The sequence below is a fragment of the Triturus cristatus genome, chromosome 8, assembly GCF_964204655.1.
Source record: "Triturus cristatus chromosome 8, aTriCri1.1, whole genome shotgun sequence".
In the NCBI taxonomy this organism is placed as follows: Eukaryota; Metazoa; Chordata; class Amphibia; order Caudata; family Salamandridae; genus Triturus; species Triturus cristatus.
Genome location: NC_140591.1, coordinates 449,591,218 through 449,613,623, shown reverse-complemented (window position 1 = coordinate 449,613,623; position 22,406 = coordinate 449,591,218). Strand labels below are relative to the sequence as shown.

Below are 22,406 nucleotides of genomic sequence, written 5' to 3'. Positions count from 1 at the left end.
GATCGTGTAGCGCCAGTGTCGACTAGAAAAGTAATGTTTTCATCATTAACCTTCCCATCCACAAATGGTCCTGTCTGGTCTATTTCTAGAGTTGCGCCAAGCACGCACTCTTCTTCCTCCCTTCGGCACCGTCAATAACTCTCCTCTGAATCACCCTCATCATGCTGCAGCCAATACTGTGAAACAGCGCTTGCGTGTGGCAGTTTGTTTACCTGTTCTTCATTGTAGAATCCCGATTCGTTACTATACTTCTGTGTGTTTCTGCTCTGTGGTAAAGGCGGTTTTGGCACCTGATTCTGTGGATTAGCAGCCTTCTGCTGTTGCTGCAGTTGGCCACTCACCTCATGTTGATGCTGCACCTGTTGATTCAAGGATGGATTTTCACTGTTAGTGTTTGTAGGAAATTTACACTCGGATTTCCAGTGCCCTATCCTACCGCAATTATGGCATGGGAATTTCTTTTTAGCTTCTTCTATATTACCTTTCCCTTTTCCAGGCCCAAATCTTGGTCTCATTCCTGTATCTTTGGCTTGTTCCACTAATTGAGCTTCCTGTCTTTCTGCGACTTTCACTTGTGCCCACATTGCCTTTTCCTTCAGTTTTCGTTGCTTTGCCTCAATCTCATCACTAAAATATTTAGCATGTCTCAATATTTCATCAATTTTCTTGCTTTGCCAATCGACAGTGTGCTGCTTTATCATATCACTAATTTCAGGACGTAAACCATATACAAATCTGTATACAAAATGACTCAGATCATTTTCACCTAGATTCTCATCTCCACTAAACTGCTTGAAAGCTAGTATTAATCTTTCGTAGTAAGCATGGACTGATTCTTTTACTTCCTGATGTGTTCGATCTATTTTTACCCAGTCTGTTTCTTTGGGAGGTACCTTGTTTTTCAGAAATACCATAACTTGTTCATATTTCTTCATTACTTCTGGGTCTGGTGCTCCTGTTTTGGGATCTCTTGGGTATTCCTTGGTTGGCCAATCTATTACTATCTTACATTCTGTCCATAAGTCTGCTGGTACTATTATATCAAATAGGCTATTCAAATCATTCCATAATACTTTTGACAATTTAACAAATCTGTCTACTTGTCTGTACCACTCGACAGGCTTTTCTCGCAATCGAGGGAAATCATTTGTAAATGACAACATATCCTGTCTTGTCCATGGGACATGTACATATCCCCCTCCTGGAATCTCTCTCATGGGAAATTCTGTCACTACCTTTTCTTTTTCACTCACGGGAAATGCTGGGAAAGTTGTATCTGAGGCATCATCTCGTTTTCTATACCACCTACTTCTCCATTTATCCACATATCCCCATTTTCTCAACAAAGTGATTATGTCCTTGATCTGTCCTATTCGTCCTGTGGTATTCATGTTTTCAATATCCTTTTCTGTGAAATCCACTCGGTAAGGTTTTTGTAAAGCTTTTACCTTGTCCATGTCAATTCCCATTTCACTTGCTATTTCTTCTAGCCTGTCATGTAGGTTTTTCGCTCTCTATGTGACGCTCTTGCACAAAAACAACAACTCCTCATCCTGGTAATTTTTTTACTTTTCTGTGGGGATGGTCCCTACTATTAATTCCTCTAGTACCATTCGTAACTTGGCCACATCAATTGTTTGGGATTCTTTTTCTTTTCCCTGCAAGCCTTTCAACCATTCGCTCAATTCGTCTGTAGTTATTCCTGCTGATTTTTCTACATTCCCTTGTTCTGATATTCTTTGCGGTTCTAATATTGATCCTGCTTCCATTCTGTTTCTTTCTATAGAATCTGGACTTAAAAATTGATTATTTGATACATTCGGTTCAATTACACTCATATGTCTCCAGGGATTCTCTTTTGCTCTCATTAGAGGTTGTTCGGCCTGTCTATTGCTCGTATAAGGAACTGTTAGACAATGTTCGCTTTCTTTCTGTTTCTCAAAAATGGGCATTACTGGACCTATTGTTACGGGAACTGTGACTGCTTCTAGGTTCTTGGTCAATTCTCTTATTTTCTCAGTTAGTTCTAGTGTCGTTTTTGCTAATTCCATAGAATTTTCACTATTGTTCTTAATTTCCATTTCTTTCTCTCCTTCTCTAATGGAATTACTTCCTTTCACCTCTGGGGTCATAGTTTCTCTCTTGATAATTCGCAGGGTTTCTCTCATTGGGGCACTTGGGGTCAAAGCATCTGGTTCTTGTCTGTACGGTGGTGGATTTTTATAAAACATGTCATCTAGAACATCGTCCTCTGATTCATTTGCTCCATACCTTCTAGATTCTACATTATGTCTTTTGCCTATACACTTTCTCCCTTCAGTTTCTCCTGCAGTTCTTACGGGAAACAGTCCTTCAGTCATACTTGCGTCTCTCCATCTTCTCATTCGATCACTATGGTTTTCTCGGTCATACTGTCGTCCAAACATATATCTATATCTACTGCCACTTCTCTGTTTTTCTCGCTCATGCATCTCGTCTTCCCACTCAGTCAGTGCTTCAAACTGTGTCGGTCTAGGTCTTGGTCCTAAACTCATCATTCGCTCTCGCAAATTTCTTAATATTGCCAAATTAAATGAACCATGTTCTGGGAAAGGTAAGACTCCGTCTTCTTTCGGGTATTTCACCCAATTGTCTAACCAAATGCAAGTATGATATCCATATTTCGCAACCATGAAGGATGCAGGTGTTTTTGTCAGAGGAAGTAACTGTCCTTCTCTCATCACAATCTTTTTGTCCTTCACAAACCATCCTTTTATTCTACTAAATATAGACTTTTTCTTCTTTTCTGCCGCATGATAATACATTTTCCTATCTTCCGTGAATCCCTAGTCTCCTCTACAACTGTATGATCTTTTGTCCAATTGCAGCGCGACTCACACTAACGCACCAATCCGGAGCGTCTACGTCACTGTCACAATCTTCCTATCCCAGCGCGACTCACAGTAACGCACCAATCCTGGAGCGTTTACGTCACCCTGTACTTTTCCCAATCCTTGCGCGGCACACACTAACGCACCAATGACGGCGCTTCTGCTGTTCTGACCCACTGTCCAATCCCAGCGCGGTCTTTCTGACGTCAACAGTCGCTGTGGCATCTCCTGCTCCTGACTCCTGTCTCCTGTCTACCCCTCCTTTACAAAACTACTCGGTAGAACTTTGTTTCAATTTCTACAATTCTGCTAGTTACAACATAGAAACATCTCCATTGTCCGCTTCGCTAACCACAGAATAGCAATAGACCTTTCTCACAAGAATTCTGTCTTTCCCGAGAGCAGCACTTACCTTTGCCCTACTACGGAATCATTACTTCCATTGATAAAGAAGCACATCCCTCTACTTCACCCTTCTATCAAGCATCAATTAACTGTTTCTCCAGAATTAAGACACATAGTTGGAGACTTAATGCTCCTGAGAAATAAAACCAGAGTTTCGCAATTAACCGGAATGCCTTTCCATTCACGCACGTTCACACAAGGAAATGTAGCACATTCACACAGAATTCTGCTTTTTCCGAGAACAGCGAACAGTCTGTCCTACTACAGAATTATTACATTCATTAACAACGCAGCGCTTACCTCTGCCCTGTCCTTCTAACAAGCTCAGAGAGTACCTATTACCTTTCTGGTGATAAGCGTTATCGGAAGGCCAATAGGATCCCTGGTACCTAAGACCAGAACTTCACAGGTAACCTTCGCTATCATACACACATCTCTCACACAGAAAATGTCTCTAATGGCAACACACAGCGATGCTACCAAATCGAACCCAGACAATGCGTCTTGCAACTTCAATCGCTACACGTTTTCCCTGTGTGCATTCAGGGCCAACAATTCCGCCTTTCCCGAGAGCAGCGCTTACCTCTGCTCTACTACGGAACTGTCACCGACTTCCTACATCCCAGAAGCCGTACAAACTACATAAAACTCAATACGACTTAAACATATAGTGTTAGTACACATATCAATACCAATCAATAATCAATAAGCTATATACAAGCAAAATCATTAAACCAAAACAATAAAAACCATCATCTTGCTACCAGAAAACTGACGCGGTTCGGGATTCTCAATTCCTCTCTATTACCACAGACAGAATGATTTCTCAGTCACACACATCACACAATTCATACGCTGGTGGGGCCCATAACACCAACATTCATTCTATCAAACTATCCGCACCTAACAAGAGGACATTGTTTCCGAACACTGCTCTGGAAGGAAATACCACTTTCCCTATATCACACCTAGCATCCCTTCCATCTAAAGGGTCGATCGGATCAATCTAGTTGAATTGAATTTAATGATACATTACTGCTTCAACAATAAACAAGCAATACTTTTCAATGAAATAACAACCCAACACATGAGTCAATTCAATTATTTTATCTAATTAAATGCAGGTTAAATCTTAATAATCCAATCTCATTTTGTCATATTTACCTATTCTGGCTAATTGTCGTTTTCTAAGTCAGAGTCTGGTCCTCAGTCAATTCGTCAAAGTTCTGTTCTGTCATGCAGAGTCACCGTCCTCTCCGTCAGCATAACATCAGGAAACTGGAAATGACGTTTTTTTTACCTCTCTAGTCTACCATGTTTTATAATAAAATTTACATTCCAAATATTACAAATAATGTTTCGAGGGGCTCTGATTGGTTAATTAAAATACATCTTGGTGCATCAGGAAACATTCGATGAGGTTTCCATACGGGAAAAGTATCTATGGTTAGGGACATGTTAACCCCTTGAGTGCCCGCCCCTTTCCCCGCCCTGTGCCGGGCGTTTCATTAGCGGGCGGGGTTTATGACGAGCTGGTCTCGTCATGGGCACAGCGCAACCGCGGCCCATGACAAGACCAGCTCGTCATGGGCACTCAAGAGGTTAAGTTTAATAGTTCAAATGTAGGTTTGTTGAACAACCAGGTGAACTGGCGCTTCGCCCAGGGTGGCCTTGCTGGGCACAGTTGTGACAGGTCACCGAGGGGACACGGTTGCTGGAGTTTGCGCAGGCGCACTTCTCCTTGTTCCACCATTGATGTCATTCAGTACAGTCAGATTCAATCGGAATCCATTTTGTCGTAGGCCCAAATGGTCAACTTAAGTAAAGAAACAAATAAAACGTAATTAATATATTGAAATGATTAATACAATGTTTTCCCCTTACTAATACTCATATGTGTGTGCATTTATCTAGCAATACGCAACATTCAAAGCCCTTAATACTTGTTTATTTAAGCACAAATTACAATAACATCACAAAAGCAACTCTTAACATATTAATATGCATACAACTGAGTTCACATATTTTTTAGCCATGCAAATGCATTCCCACGTGTATTCTTTCTATTAATAAGGTTGGTTAAACACCATACATCAAACCATTAATTAAATTACAATTAATTATTATTTGTTTTAATAAAAACATGCAAAAATGAAGTGGGTACACGAAAAGAAAAATAATACCCGCTCCAGCATTAATTTTCTATATCTATCCTCAATCTGACCAATAAATTCCTTTTACGTTTCTGACAACAAACATGTTAAATTATGTCTATGATCATGAGCTGTATCCAGACTCACAGTCGGTATGAAATAAGTCCGAAGTCTGTCCTCTGACTTATAATAATCATACTTATTCATATGTTTATATGCCGGAACTTCAGGAAGTACTGCAACGTAATTTGAAAAGAAATACTCAAACTGTTTCCTCTCATAAAACAAACTAAGCAATAAGCTACAAGAAATCCCATATGTCAGTGGGAGAAGATGGTATCTAATACCCTCGTCTACTGAAGAAGGCAACTGCATGCACACATAACAATCCTTCGCATCCATTGCATCAACATACTCATACAACAGCTTCGCATAAGCATTAAGTTTAAAATCACCTCTAGACAAATCTATGTGAAACATACGACTTTCCTCTAATGTCAAAGCTCTCTGGGCTCCTACAGTAACTCCTTTCTGTCCTGCAGTGGTAGGTGTAGGTGTTCCCTGAACCTTCCCCTCCTGTTTGTGTGCCACCATGTATGAGGTTACTACTATCGCAAATATAGCAACTATCCCTACCCCTAAAAGTGCACCTATCACTAATTTGGCTCTACGGTGAGTATTTCCAGCTTCCGCCATCTTTGAAATGTTCTCAAAGTTCAGTTCAATCACAGTTGGCAAAAGTCTCTTTCTCATCCAGCGACTCAGTTCAGCTGTCCTCTTGAAGCTGGGAAGCCCCTAACAAATTTCAGTTCCTTATATATCTCGATCAGAAAAGACTTTCCTAGGCCTTTCGTTTCTCCAACGGAAAGTCCCTAAATTTATTCTTCTTCCACTCGGGCCTAGGATATCTTCTTTTCAAGCTTATATACAATCAAAGTTCACCATCAGTCCAAAATAACTGCCGGTCCCAACAGCTCTAGGATCCCCTGCAAGATTTCAAGTTTTAGGGTTTTCAGTTCTTGGGGAGCTGGTATGACAGCAAAGGTCGGGAAGTCCAGTGTGTCCAGGATCAGACCACGGACGTTACTCAGAAGCGGTGGACTCGGAATATTGATGGTCAATATTCCTTCGATCTCCAGTCCTGGAATCTTCAGCAGCACTTCCACTCTCGGATTCGGAGAACTGCTGACCAGTGTGATCGATCTCAGCCTTCCTGTACTCAGTAAACCTGGCATCAGTCACTACGTATGCCCACTCTGGTGAGGCATACTTTTGACACGGCACTCTTGTTCCCCTCGATCTTCTCAGAGCACCTTGGGTTCGATCTTCGTCACTCTGCTCTAATTCAAACTCTTCAGAAACTGGGGCAAGATCTCTTCTTGGTGCCAATCGCAAGTTTACCCGTCTCTGACTCGCGGGCCAAACCCTTTCTGCTTCTGTGGCACCTCCGCTCTCCCTTCCGGTACCCTGTGCACTGCTCTCTTCTTTGGCAGAATTTGACTCAGTACTGCCCACTGCAACTCTTCCTTCTTCCTCTGAGTCTGATTCAAGGTTACTCTCACATCCCCTTTCGGCTTGGTCTAGTGCACAACCAGCTGCGTCAGCAACCCCTACAGCTTGACTTGCCCTCTCAGATGGCCCACGCCACCGAGCATCCAGGCAATTCTTCCTCACGTGTTTGTGCACAAGTACCCAATCCCCTGGGCACAAGTCGTGGCACAGGTCAGTTGCGGCTGGAACAGCTGCTGCCTGCACCTGCTGGGAGACAGAACGGACCACTCCAGCCAGGCCTTTACAGTAGTCGAGAATCAAATCATCAGTGATGTTAATCAAAGCAGTGGTAAGTATGGCTGGCAAACGCATCGCTCTCCCCATGAGGATCTCATGGGGCGACAATCCAGTCCTCCTATCAGGCACACTACGGAGACTCATGAGAACCAAAGGCAATGCATCTGGCCATTTCAAGGATGTCGAGGAAAACACTTTTGCCATTCTGGCTTTCAAAGTCCCATTAACTTGTTCCACAATCCCAGAAGCCTCTGGTCGGTAACTGCAGTGCAACCTTTGGTCTACATTCAAAGCAGCACAAAGCAATTTCATGATCTCACTATGGAAATGCTTTCCTCTGTCTGATTCAAAAGAGGTCGGGAAACCGAACCTCGGGATAAGTTCTCTCAGTAGGAACTTGGCTACGGTGAGTGTGTCGCACCTACGTGTCGGGTAAGCCTCCACCCACCTAGAAAAGACACATACTACAACTAATATGTACCTTAACCCATTACACTTTGGCATTACAATGAAATCCAGCTGCATTCTGTTGAAAGGTCCACCTGACCTTCCTATGTGACTCAGTGTCACAGCTGTCCTCTTTCCTACATTCATCTGTTGACACGTGACACACCTCTGACACACAGCTTCAGCTACTGTACAAAACTTCGGATTGTACCATGTTTGGCGAAACACTCGCATCATCGCGTCTCTACCAAGGTGTACAGCACCATGTATCAATCTCGCCATCGGATTCAGCAGACATTCCGGTAACACAGCTCGTCCATCATTCGAAACCCATACATCCACATCTCCCTTCTCACATCCAGCTCGTATCCAGCTATCCCGTTCCTGATCAGAAACCTCATCTTGCAACTGTTTCATTTCTTCCCATGAGTCAGCCATAGCTAACATCACATTGAAATCTGTTCTCTCTTGGCTTTCCTCAACATGTCCCTCAGTGAATATACATCCCTGTTCTGCACAAAATCTAGCAATTTCATCCGCGTAGTTGTTACCCAATGACACAAAATCGTTTCCTTTAGTGTGTGCAGAACACTTAACAACTGCAATTTCATCTGGGCCTTGCAATGCTTCCAACAATTGTCTCACATAATCCCCATTTCTGATGGGTGAACCAGAAGATGTCATAAACCCTCTCAGTGACCATAGCTGTCCGAAGTCATGAACGACACCAAACCCATACTGACTATCCGTATAAATCGTTACACGGATCTTATCAGCGGCCAAACAGGCACGGGTCAAAGCAATAAGCTCGGCCACCTGTGCGGAGTATACTCCTTCTAAACAAGCGGCTTCAACCACTCCCGTGATGGTACACACAGCAAACGCTGCTTTCAGTCGACCAACACTGTCTCTTAAACATGAACCGTCCACAAAGAAAATCTCATCTGAGACTGGAAGTGGCTCATCGACATTGTCAGGTCTCGGTTTGGTGCACAGTTCAGTCACATCAAGACAATCATGGTCCTCACAATCTTCATCCTCGTCTATATTTGGGATGGGCAAAAGTGTGGCAGGATTTAAAATAGAACACCTCTTCAGCGTCACGTTGTCTGCAGCAAGGATGACTTGTTCATAACGAGTCAACCTATTATTCGTGAGGTGCTGTGTTTTAGTCCTGGTCATTAACAGCTCAACAGAATGTGGTACTTGCACAGTAAACGGATGTCCCATCACAATGCTCTCACATCTTTCGATACTGACACCTGTTGCAGCAACGTATCTGAGACATCTGGGCAACGCAGAAGCTACTGGATCTAAAGTAGCTGAAAAATAAGCAACTGATCTACAGACACCTCCATGACTCTGAGTCAACACTGCTAATGCGCAACCTTCCCTCTCGCAGCAGAATAATGCGAATGCCTTGTTATAATCTGGCATTCCCAAAGCTGGAGCGCTACATAAAGCTTCTCTCAGCCTCAAAAATGACCTTAAACAGTCGTCGTCCCATGGTACCGGATCACTCACATCCTTGCGCGTCAGCCGCTGTAAAGGCTTCGCTTCAAAGGAAAAGTTTGGAATCCATTGGCGACAATAGCCCACCATTCCCAAAAACATTCTGACTTCTCTCTGAGTTGAGGGAACTGGCATTCTCAAGATAGCATCAATGCGATCTGGAGACACTTTTCTCCTGCCTTTTTCAATTCGGTGACCCAAATACTGTACCTCACTCAAACAGTATTGCAATTTGTTTGGGGACATCTTGTGACCATTCTCCGCCAGGTAATTCAACAGAGCAACGGCATCAATCCTGCAAGCGTCTTCCGTCTCTGACGCAACAAGCAGATCATCAATGTATTGCACAGAGTTCTGTGGCAACACAAGACCTTCGAGATTTTTCTTCAAGATCTGATTAAAAATAGACGGGCTCTCTGTATACCCCTGTGGGATACAACACCATGTTAACACACGATTTTCCAACCGGAATGCAAAAAGAAATCGGCTCTCCTCATGTAGAGGAATCGAGAAAAAGGCTTGACACAAGTCGATCACTGTGAACCATTCAGCTTCACATGGGATCTGAAACAGGATCACAGATGGATTTGGTACCACTGGACAACATGGAACAACTATCTCATTTATTTTTCGCAAATCCTGCACGATCCTGAATTTTCCACTTGGTTTCTGTAGTCCCATGATAGGCGAATTGCATGGGCTACCCATAATCTCCTTTAGTATTCCCTGCTTGATCATGGACTCAATTACAGGTTTGATCCCTACGACAGTTTCAGGAGATAACTTATACTGGGGCGTCCTCGGGAACTCTACGTTCGGCTTAATCTGGATTTTCACTGGGTCTACTCCCTTAACTAGGCCAATCTCCTCACCACTGAGGTCCCATACATCAATAGACACTGAATCCCTCTGGTCATGTGGAAGTTCCTCCACCGTTAATGCTGGGTACATTTCCACACACACACGCTGATTCGCAACCTTAAAGGTCGCATCATCATCTCTCGTCTGCACCTCCACTCCTTTCGGGGTACAGTAGATCGTGCAGTTGAGCTTGAACAATAGATCTCTCCCTAATAGGAAAACCGGACTAGAATCGCACACCACGAACTGTTGTCGATCGCTGAAATTTCCTATCTTGATTGGAATTGGCTCAGTCAGTGGAATAATCAATTTCTTATTTGCCACACCGACAACCTGGATACATTGTCCAGAAAGGGGTAGACCTGGAACCACTGCAGATCTTATAGTCGATCTGGTAGCCCCCGTATTAACCAAAAAGGTTGTAGGGTGACCGTCAAGGTCTGCTTCCACAAAGGGTCCCTTCTGATCTTCCTCTAAGATGGCTCTAAGCATGCAATCCTTCTCTCCCCTTGAACATGGTCGTGCCAACGGGTCTGAGTCATTTTCCTCGCTCACTTCGAACATTGGCATCTGCAAATAGGTCTGAGCTCCCTGCTGTACATTCTGTATTCTGGGTGGCTGAGGAACCTGCACCTGCGGAACACCTGTCCCCCCTTTAGCCATTTTAGGTCTTCTCACTGTAGGGACCGCCTCCGCCACAGGGACCTGAACTATTTCTCCTTCCTGCTGTATCTGATTCCATGGGTTCAGAGGACACTCGCGTCTCCAGTGTCCAATCTGGTAACACTGATGACATGCTGTAGTCTTTTTCAATGTCGCCACATCCATGCCTGTCTTAGGGTCTATTGGCCTTGGCCTTCCCTGCCCCTGTCCATTCTGGTTTCCCCCTTGATTATTTCCCTGTCTCCTTCCCAACGTTCCCCCATTAGGCTGTCCCTTAGCTGTTTGCATCTAAACGAGCATCAAGTTATCTTTCAGCTTCCTGTACTTGGATTCAATCTCATCGGTGCAATATCTGGCGTACCGTAAAATCTCATCTACAGGCTTATTCTGCCAACAATTCAAATGCTGCTGTATCATGAGACTAATCTCTGGCCTTAATCCCAACACAAACTTTGAAACAAACTGTCCCATATCTTTCATATCTAACGCATCTAGGCCACTATACTGCTTAAAAGCCTGCAGGAGTCTCTCATAGAATTCATTTACAGTCTCCTTAGGTTCTTGCACTGTCCTGTCTATCTTCACCCAATCGATGTCTTGTGGTGAGATTTTCGACTTCAGCCAAGTAATCACTTGTTCAAACTTCTTCATCACTATTGGCGACGGACCATTCGAAATCGGGTTCCTATCAGGCTCTGAAGTCGGCCACTCAACAGCAATTTTGCATGCCGACCACAAATCTCCCGGGACCACAATATCAAATAAAGTATTCAGATCAATCCACAATACTTTCGAGATCTTAACAAAGCGATCAACCTGCTTATACCACTCCACAGGCTTCTCCCTAAGCCGGGGAAAATCATTCGTGAAAGCTGCCAAATCACCCCAGCTCCAGGGTACATGCACGTATCCTCCATTCTGGACTTCCCTTAGAGGGTAATTCCCTATCTCCGTCACCCCTCCACCCGGAGGTGGGGTCTCTCCCATGACTCTCCTAGAGCTTTTCTTCTTGGACCATCTTTCTTCCCATTTATCAAGCATAATCCATGCACGCATGGCTATGATCAGATCTTTGATTTGGGTCCTCAATCCCATGACTCTTTTCTCCTCCAGTTCCTGATCACTGTACTGCAACCTATGACTTCCTTGCAATGATTTAGTCTTAGACAGATCCACATCATACCGCTTGGCCAACTCTGACAATTTCTCATGAGCAGTTCGTGCTTTGCGAGTCACATCCTTCGCTACAAAGAGTAATTCATCTTGTTTGTATATTAACACTCTCTCAAGGGGTAAATTTCCACTTATTATCTCATCCACCTTCAGTCTTACTACATCTATCATCCCCCCTTTCAGGGCTCCCCTCAGCACTTCTTGGCAAACTACCCCATCTCTATCGTTGTACTCACATTCTCGTTCCTGTGATCTACTCTCTTCTGACATGCGCATTGGAACAGAACGATTCACTAAAGTGCCTCGTTCATTCTCTGCTGCCATCACACTCTGGCTTTGGTTTATCACTGGTGGTACCCATGATCGCAAATCTGATCTCGACTCCGCCAGAGACCTCGGCCTCTCTGGTCTCTGTTCTCCCTGTCCCCTAGATGTGTCCGCTGTGGCTGGCAATGGTGTACTCCATTCTATAGGCTTGGGAGTTTTTTCCATTCCACCCACTAACCCACTTCCCTCGGCCACTCTCCTTACCCCCTCAGCTGTCTGCCCTGAACTCGCAATCCTCTCTGGATCTGGGTTGTAAACCGAAACAATAGGTCCAATAGTGACCGGTACCTTTAGAGCATCCGGTAACCTCACATCTCTCTCAACCTTTACGCTAGCTACAGACTGGCTCCTTGTACCCTCGGCTCCTGTCGAGGTCTTTCCTTCTACTCTCGCGTCTGATTGAATTGGTACTCCCCTAGTCCCTTCCGTCTGAGCCGACCTCTCTTCTGGGACATCTGGGTTATACGGAGGTGGTCTCTCGGATAATAACCTCTCCAATAGGCTATCATCAGTATCACTATCATCCTCATCGTCTGCTCTCTTTTTCTCTCATCTGTTTTGACCAATAAGGGATACAGTCTATGTCCCTCTATTGCCTGTGCTCTCCATCTTTTCTCTTCTGCATCCCATCTGGCATCCTGGAACGCCTTAATCGACTTTTTGACCCTTTCCTGGTTCCTATCTCTTTTCCTATCATGCGCTGCTCTAATCCACGCATGCAATGCTTCAAATTGTGTTGGTCTTGGCAAAGGTCGTAAAGCCGTCATCACAGACTTCAACTGTCTAATCTAAATGAACCATATCTCGGGAAAGCTAATTCTCCTTCATTTTGGGTCATTTTATGCCAATTTTCAAGCCAAATTATCGTATGCAATCCTACATTTCTTGCCATGTAATGTGCCGAAGTATCCTCAGGAGGGGCTTCTTCTCCCCCATGAGAAACTACGTGTTTGTCACCTCTACACAGTTCTCGAAAAACCTTAAAACACTTCATGATGGACAAAATTCAATCTCACACAATGTTTGCTTCCTGATATCAAACCATCCAATAACAGCGCGACTAACACCAACCAACCTATCACTGCGCGACACTCTCTGACGTCACCTTCTCCCCGTTCGCAGCAGTTTCCCTTCTTTACACTTACGTCTCACCCCTGCATTCGTCCCATTCATACGCTGAAATAACCGTTTGTCCCAAACAAGTTACTTCTCTGGCTGTCCGTCCACAGCCTCTGACTGTCCGTCCACAGTCTCTTGAAATTGTCGACCTCGGTTGGCGACTGTCTGTCCCCGTCCGGCCAGACAGATCGCCTCTGACAGGTTACAAATACTCAAATCCACATACCACAACCCACGACCAGCGCCGGTTTGTCATGCACTCACACATTCGCTCCCCCTATCTCGGTCCAAGTGATCGATGGTACCTCACGATCTCCTTTGGGTGGTCAACAAAATCTACCACGGGTGTCTTCTACACCACAATCGCTTAAGCTACTCGTCGAGCCTAAGACTTTCCCGGGCTGCGCGCGCTCACAGCCTGATCTCACAATCACTCAACATTCACACCAACTCCGCAAGACATCACACAACAAGTCAAGACCGCAATCTACAACATCTCACCCTATTCATACTCCCTCCTCGAACTGCTGCTTCCTGCTGCACTGCTACTCGCCGTCAATGTCCATCATCCGCCGTCGTCTGCTGCTCACCATCTGATGATTCACCATCACTTAACATCTATGGGTCTCAAGGATCACTTATCTTAGTCTAAATCGTCCCTCGCTATCGGAAGTAACCATCCGTCTCTGCTACCAACTGATAGGGCCCAATTCTTGTTCTCTACTTCTCTACAAGGACCCACTTAGGTCGACAGGACCTTTTTACTTGCCCAATAGTGTGGAGGGAGCAAACACAATTATCAGGATATATCTGCCGTAATTTGACATCATTAAAGACTTGAGACTCAGAATCTAATGCTTTCGGGATTTTATTATCAACAAAAACATCTGGATATACAGGCACCTTAGCACAAGGCACAACAAATAAATGGGCACTAACACAAATGCTAACCTACGAAGAATCCACATTCGACTAAATATAATCAGAAGTACAGCTTCTAAAAGCATCAGGTAAATAATCACTACACCAATATCAATATTAGGAATCATTAATTAAAAGCATTTCTGTCCCTACTCTATTCTAAATGACATCCCTACTTAGCATTCCCTTAAAACCAAAGAAACCGTGAATAGGTGTCAGGAGTCTAGCTCCTCACCTAAATCTCCTCTGCTCAACCCATGGGGCACTGTCCCTAATACAAAACCCCAAATCATAGAACACGCCCTTCGGCACACCTCCTCAGCCAGGTCTTCTTCCAGTATTTTACCATCCAGAGCTGTCCATCCTCCAACGTCCGTTAGCTTGGCCTTGAGTCCCAGGCACCTTCCGCACTAGGAGTTACAATCGCACATTCCAAAATACTCCCCTGTCTGGCTCTCCCCGTATCTCAACTCTTAGAACAAAGACTTGTTCTTGCTAACGAACCAAATGTCCTTGCACCTGCAATGAGAACATGGGAATGGAAAAATCCCTCGCATCTTAAACTTTACAATTCACTGCAACCCAAAGCCTTTACCAAGAGAAATCATTTTCGGCCTACAACGTTTAGCTAACATAAGAAAATGAACAGGCCTTTCTCTTTAATGGTATATGCATTCAGGCCTTTACACTGCTAAACACGCTATTAAATCACACTCTAAGCATTCATTCCTTATTTTCATATACGTGAATAAGCAACCTACATGAATATTTTTAACATGGCACACGTTTAACCTAATACATTGCATTGCACGAAAACTAATCATTATGCAATTTTACTGAATACATTCACAAAAACGTTCTCACATCTCTAACACTTCTATGTTAAACAATATAGCTGATACATTTCTTGTGACTCATCTGAATATACATTGATTATATGCGGGTGCCGACTAACAGTGAATATAATGCACCCCTACAAATCTCAGAATCTCCTGGCGCTCTATCACCTGCACTAGACTCCTAGAACACATCATAATAGATCAAATGAAAATATACATATTTTGAAAAAAAACAATGATCTGAAAAACATGCCTCAATGATTGGGATTCATATATGCCGCACTATTTCATGCAATTCAGAAGCGCCAACAAAGCGCAGTTCATTCGATGGTTTGCTCTAAGTAAGCCTGTTCATGGATTTAAACATTCTATGTAAATGGAGAACTAGGATTACAAAACAGAGAACTTTTCATTTTCCATCTTGTTTTAATAATCAAGCTTATGCCTCTAATCCAGAGCTAAATTACCAGAAGAAAATGGGGCAAAAGGTCACAATATGAACCTGTCAGTGCACTAAATGGCCTGCTAGCTTTTGCATACCATATGAGTAAATGGGATACTAGAATTCTAGATAGGAGTTGTTTTGAGGATGCCAAACCACTAAAAATAGTTTTATGAATTCAAAATAGTTGTTTTAATGTGTATTTATCTTTAGTTTTATGAAGATAATATTTAAGGTGTTTGATACTAAAGGTACGAAACAACCATTCTAGAAGGTATGTAGATTTGGAGGGAAAATGATTCCAATGGCATGGTTCGATTAAAGGGAAAGACTGATGTAAGAGTTTTCTACCTTTGCTAATATTTCTACTAGATAGGCAATATTCCTGCAGATTATTCACTTAAAGAACAACATTCGACTGATCTAGAAAACCTTCCTCCTGAGCAGTAACCACCCAGCACTGGCACCATGCAGCTTCAGCCATGACGACTCCAGAGTCATGACTGAGTTTCCAGGCAGCCAAGATTATGTCTGCAACTTCGTCAGGAAACAAAGGGCCATATGTATCAAGCAAAATTGTGATTGCAAATGCCGAAAATCGCAGAATTTCGGCGTTTGCGATCGCAATTTTCCTTAGTGGTATGTATGAGGCAAATCTGCGTGCAAAATAAGGAATCGCAAAATTTGTGATTCCTTATTTTGCGATTGCATTTAAGGAATCGCAAATTTTGCGATTCCTTAAATGCAATGTAAGAAGCACCAAAAAAGAGCAATTTGGCCTTAAGGAATCGCAAATTACCACCAACTTCAAGTTGGTGATAATTTGCGATTTCCTTGAAAAATGCACTTTTTTGCATTTTTCAAAGTGCAATGTGAAGCACATACATGCCCTTCGGGCATGTATGAGCGCCACATGCGCACCCATGCTTATTTCAGGGATGCAACAGGGTGTCCTTTTGACACCCTTGCACCCTTGAAATTGCATTCTCAATTTGCGATTCTCTAATTGCTAATCGCAAATTGATAATTGTATTGTATTGTATTGTATAATCTTTTATAAAGCGCTTTCTGTCACCCTACGGGTATCCTGGCGCTACGAGACTACGACAGCATGAAACAACGCAGAATGACTAGCCAATGGTCAGGGTCGATGCCAAACTATTCCTGACAAAATAGCCATGTCTTGAGATCTTTCCTAAAGCCCAGTAGTGTTTTGGCCTGACGCAGCTCTAGGGGGATCTGATTCCAGAGGCGAGCTGCCGCCGTACTGAAAGCCCTGCCTCCCATCCTGACTCGCTTTACTCTGGCGACAGCTGCCAAACTTTGACTGGTGGATCGGAGGAGTCTTTCTGGTTTATACCAAGAGAATCATTCCCGCAAAGGTAACGGGCCAAAGTTATGTAGGGCCTTATAGACCGTAACTAACGACTTGAACTCAATCCTCTTTTTAACAGGAAGCCAATGGAGGTCCCTTAATGCCAGCGTTCCAGATGATTCACGCTGTCTCCTGAGGGCCAATTTGGCTGCAGTAGACTGAACTCTTTGCAATCCCTGTACAATATAGAGGGGAGCACCCAGGTACAGTGAATTACAATAGTCCAGTCTACTCAGGATCACACTCTGGACCACCAGAGACCTTGCCTCATTAGGAAGTAGCGGGATGATTTGACGGAGAACTCTCAATAAAGCAATACAGGTACCAATTGTTTTATTGGCCTGAGATTGCAGCTGAAGGTCTTCGTCCATCAAGACCCCCAGGTTACGGACTGATTTTGCTGCAACTATAGGGGCGTCCTCTGGCCAGAGCCGAAACTCGGCCAAAGGAAGTTTGGATATTTTGGCTGCGCAGCAGTGTAATAGCTCCGTTTTCCCAGCGTTCAGCTGCAATGAATTGGCCCTCAGCCATTCGGAGACCTTCCTCATACATGTCTGGAAAGAGCTTAGAGGGACTGCATGCTCTCCTTCCATGGAGAACATCAACTGAATATCGAATAGTTAACTACCTCGATCCCATAAGATTTTATTAGAGGGATCAGAGGCCCTAAGTAGGCATTGAAGATGATTGGGCTGATGGCTGAGCCCTGAGGTACTCCATGGCATACCGGGGACCAAGGGGAAATAAATGGCGTCAGGGTCACTGCCTGTTGACGGTCAGTCAGATAAGACTGTAACTATTCCAAGGCCCGGCCCGTCACCCCCAAACCTTCCAATCTTGCCAGCAACACTGAGTGGCTAACCGTGTAGAAAGCGGCCGACATGTCCAGCAGCACCAAAACTGAGGAGCTGCCACCGTCGGCTCGCATTCGAAGTTTATCCAGAACGGTTGTCAACCCATGCCCTGGCCGGAAGCCAAACTGGTCCCTATCCAGGAGCAGATGTTCTTCCAGGAAATTAGACAAGGACTTACTGACCAATTTCTCCAAGATTTTAACTGGAAATGGTAGGAGGGATATGGGACGGAAGTTGGCCGGCAGCGATGGATCTAAGGAGGGTTTCTTTAGTAATGGGGTGACTATCGCCTGCTTCCAGCCACTTGGTACAATTCCTTCATTCAGGGATTGGCAGCAGATACGCCACAAATCCGAGAATAGATCGGGGCCAAGTTCCTTCCAGATCTTATGGGGAAGGGGATCAAGAGGTGACCCAGATGAAATCTCCCGCGCTATATTATTGAAGGAATCCTCCGTGGGGGGGTAGGAAGTGGCTCAGAGAGAAATCTCTCCTAATAACTGCCATAGTCGGGGGAATTTCGATGCTACTCTGATCGAACCCACCTACGATGTTATTAACCTTGTCAATGAAAAATGTGGCAATTTCATTGCACAAGTTTTGTGATGGCTGAATGGTGCTAGCCAGGCATCCCGGATTACTAAGGTCTCTGACGATGTTAAACAGAGCCCTGGTTCCATTGGATGCCTGCAGAATGGAATTGGCGTAGAATTGCGACTTGGCCTCCCTGATAGCCGTCTTGTATTGATGTTGTATTATTTTTAGGACTTTTTTATCTGCTTCAAAATACCGCCTGCGCCAGCTTCTTTCGGCCTGACGGCGCGCTAACCGTAGCGCTTTAAGCACCTCACTAAACCAAGGGGCTGATGGGGTATTGCGCATTCTAAGCTTTTTATTTGGTATAAGTCCCTCCAGCACTTGATGGATGGAGTTACTATAGCTATTGTAGTTCTCTCCAGGCGTCTTCTCTGGGTCAAACAAATTCTGTCCAGAGAAAAAGGAAGCTATGCCCATCTTAGAGAGCTTAGCCCAGTCCCTTCCCCACCTGAAATTAGCTGGTTTGTTCCCTACTGATTTTCCTCCATGTAGAGACAACCTGAATTGTATTAAAAAGTGGTCCGTCCAGTTTAAAGGAGAAATGCTAAGTACCTCTGTCTCAGACGGGTTTGCAAACACCAAGTCAAGCATATGGCCTCCCTCATGCGTAGATTGTTGGATAAGCTGATGAAGGCCGCAATTCTCACAAGTATGGTTCAGGGTTTGTAGGTGACTTCCAAGACTCCCTGTCTCCCATAGATTGAAGTCCCCCAAAAGCAGCAATCTAGAATGTGTGGCAGCCAAGGCGACGATAGTATCTAATAGTGCCCGGTGGTTAAATTCCATACCTGGGGGTCTGTAACAGACCATCCCCGTCAGCATTCTCCCCTTGACCTCCTGTAGGGTAAAGCCCAGGGTTTCATATCCCGCTATATCTTTGATTGGTAGAGGGGCGCAGTTCCACTTCTTCTTAAAGATTAGTCCTACCCCACCTCCTCTCACCGTTAAGCATGGTTTCTGAAGAATCTTATAGCCAGCAGGGCATGCCATTCCTAGTTCCACTGAGGAGTTCGGGTTTATCCAGGTCTCAGTTCTGAACAGCAGATCCAGGTCAAGGTCTTCCAGCAGGTTACAGATGTCTTGATAGTGCTTAACAAGAGACCTGCTATTAATCAAGCCGCAAGTCAAGACCTGTTGAGAATCCTTCTGCTGCCTATTGTCTAATTTTAAGAGAGTATCTCTAGAATAGCAAAGTCTGCCTGTAAAGTTTAGGGCAGCGTTAGTGGCGCTGGACGCGACCGAGGCGCGGACGGGCGCAGACGGGCTTGCCTCTGGCGCGCTTCCGGCGCGCCATCGGCGCTCCCGCTGCGCGCGCGCGCGCTGCGCGCTTGCGTTCCACTCATTTAAATACAGTGGGCCGCTAGAGCGCTAACAAAGATGGCGCCGGGTGGATGTCCCTACGATCGTGTAGTATCGCCATGGGCGAAGTGGTGGTTATTTTTAAGGTGCAAGTAAGTGGACACAGTAATTTAAAATACAAATCACAGTATTACATATGTTTTTAAAAGAGTTTATCTCAGAACTGGCTAATCACATAAAAGTCCGCAACAGCTAAGTAAATACACCGTACTTGTGCCCCTCGGCGGAGCGTTCTGCAGTCACATTCATTTCTAAGGGCCTCTAGGCCCATAGGAATGAATGGGGAGGTATTCCTTAATTGCGTATTGCAATTTGAGATTCGCAATTAAGGAATATGTAGGATTCGCAAAATTTATTGCAAATCCTACATACATAGCATTTTGCGATTCTCAAATAGCGATTCGCAAAAAATCGCTATTTGAGAATCGCAAATGAGGATTTTGATACATATGGCCCAAAATCACAACTATGGAAGGGGGATTAACTTAGAGGACCTAAAGTTCTCCAAACATAAGAGTTGAAGTGTTCACAACCAACAACACCGTCCTCAAGTAAGAAATTGACAGGACAGCCATGCATTGGCTCCAAGGGGGATGCTATTAAGAAAATCAACATAGGATTCATATTTCACTGAAGAACATGGAATGGAGTAAGAGGAAACAGGTTCACAAAACGTTCACAATATGCACTACCAAAAAAGGCTTAAATAACACCGGCTGATCAGGGAGACGTGAAAATCTACATGGCTCGTAAGTCAACATTGACTGTAGCCATATGCTGTGCAAGAACAGTGCAAAATGAAGGGCATCAGAAAGGTACGATTTGAAGGCATCTAAAACTTCAGACTGGGTTTCCTGGCAGCCAAGTTGATGCCTGCAACGTTATCGGGGAGGAAAAAGGACCTCTAGCTGACACTACTCAATTTCCATACGTGTAGCTGCAGCGTTTGGGGATTGGGTTGCAAGGCCTGACCATTCTGCTGTGACAGAAGGTCCATCACGTATGGAAGAGGCAGCTGAATGCCAACAGTTTGGTGAACAGGAACCTCCTTGCCCAGTCTGGGGCAATCGGGATTAGCTCTGCTCTTGCCTCCCATATGTTTCGAGGCCTTTCAGCAAAAGCAGGATAAGTGGAAATGCATTCAGCAGACCCACAGTGTAGCTGAACTTGAAGGCAAACCCCAAGGAACCATTCGCTTCCTGTTCTAAGCAGTAGCAAAGTTGTCTACAGATGAACATCCTGTTGAGGAGATTATCTGTCATATGGGGGTGTAGTTCCCACTCAGGATACTTGAGAGGCAAGAGTGTCCACTCATGTTGAAGAACAAGCCAGATGGGTCGCTACCAGGAAAGTCCACTATCATGTGCCCACTTCCATAGGCAAACTGCCTCCTAACATTGGGCTCTCTACTTCACACCAACTAGATTGTTTATGTAATGGAAAGTGGTGTTGTCCAACAGGATCTAAATAGCACTCCCTCATACGAAAGGGAGAAATGCATTAATGGCAAGGTGGACTGTAAGGGTTGCCAACACATTTATTTGCAGAAGCTGCTCCAATATGGATCTGTAGGCCCAGGACATCAAAAATCTTGGAATCATCCCCAAATATTCATGATCCTAGCTCCAGACCTATGAAGATCAACCTTTGAGTTGAAATGAGTGATGACTTCTGGGAATTAAAACTGAAGCTCAAATCGTGGATAAGAGTCATTGTGGGCCCGATTCACAGAACTAACTTAAGACAAAATCCTAAACTTACTACCATTTTGGTATTCACAGAAGGCACTTACTCATTTTGGTATTCACAGAAGGCACTTACTCATTTCGGTATTCACAGAAGTTAGGAGTCCTAAGTTTAGGACTCCTAAATGCCTTCTGTGAATACCGAAAGTCTTAAAATTAGGATTTTTCGCAGTTTAGTAATAGTATAGTTAGGACTCCTAACTTTAGGACTCCTAAATGCCTTCTGTGAATACCGAAATTCTTAAAATTAGGATTTTTCTCAATTTAGTAGTCCTAAGTTTAGATTTAGGACTACTAAATTGAGAAAAATCCTAATTTTAAGAATTTCGGTATTCACAGAAGGCATTTAGGAGTCCTAAAGTTAGGAGACCTAACTATACTACTACTTAACTGAGAAAAATCCTAATTTTAAGGCTTTCGGTAGTCACAGATGGCATTTAGGAGTCCTAAAGTTAGGAGTCCTAAACTTAGGACTACTAAATTGAGAAAAATCCTAATTTCAAGAATTTCGGTATTCACAGAAGGCATTTAGGAGTCCTAAAGTTAGGACTCCTAACTTCTGTGAATACCGAAATGAGTAAGTGCCTTCTGTGAATACCAAAATGAGTAAGTGCCTTCTGTGAATACCAAAATGGTAGTAAGTTTAGGATTTTGTCTTAAGTTAGTTCTGTGAATCAGGCCCAGTATGTCTACAGAAGATTTTAGAGGCAGGAGAGCTAGTAGAGAATGGAGAGGACTGGATCTGCTGCTACTGGCGATGGCTCCCTCAAGGTTCACCACTGAAAAGAAAGAAGAAATACACAGGATGAGGCGCCTCAACCACTTGAGATGCCACCTCTGCTGATAGTGCCGAGCTCTGGAATAGCCTGGCAATGTTCTGTATAATTAATGGACCTGTGTTGCTGACAAGGCCAGGTCTAAGCAGTGAGCTCTCGCCCTGGTATTATTAAAATGTT

General features: G+C 44.1%; 1 long non-coding RNA gene across 1 annotated transcript in view; it reads right to left on the bottom strand.

The window, feature by feature from the left end:
* LOC146802289 (uncharacterized) overlaps positions 1 to 22,406 on the bottom strand; it is a 50,822-nt gene that overhangs the window by 9,537 nt on the left and 18,879 nt on the right. The window contains exons 3-4 of the long non-coding RNA XR_014967725.1: positions 4,440 to 5,091; positions 213 to 359 (exon numbers count right to left, since the gene is read on the bottom strand). This is a non-coding gene — a long non-coding RNA (uncharacterized LOC146802289). The remainder of the gene's footprint in view (positions 1 to 212; positions 360 to 4,439; positions 5,092 to 22,406) is intronic.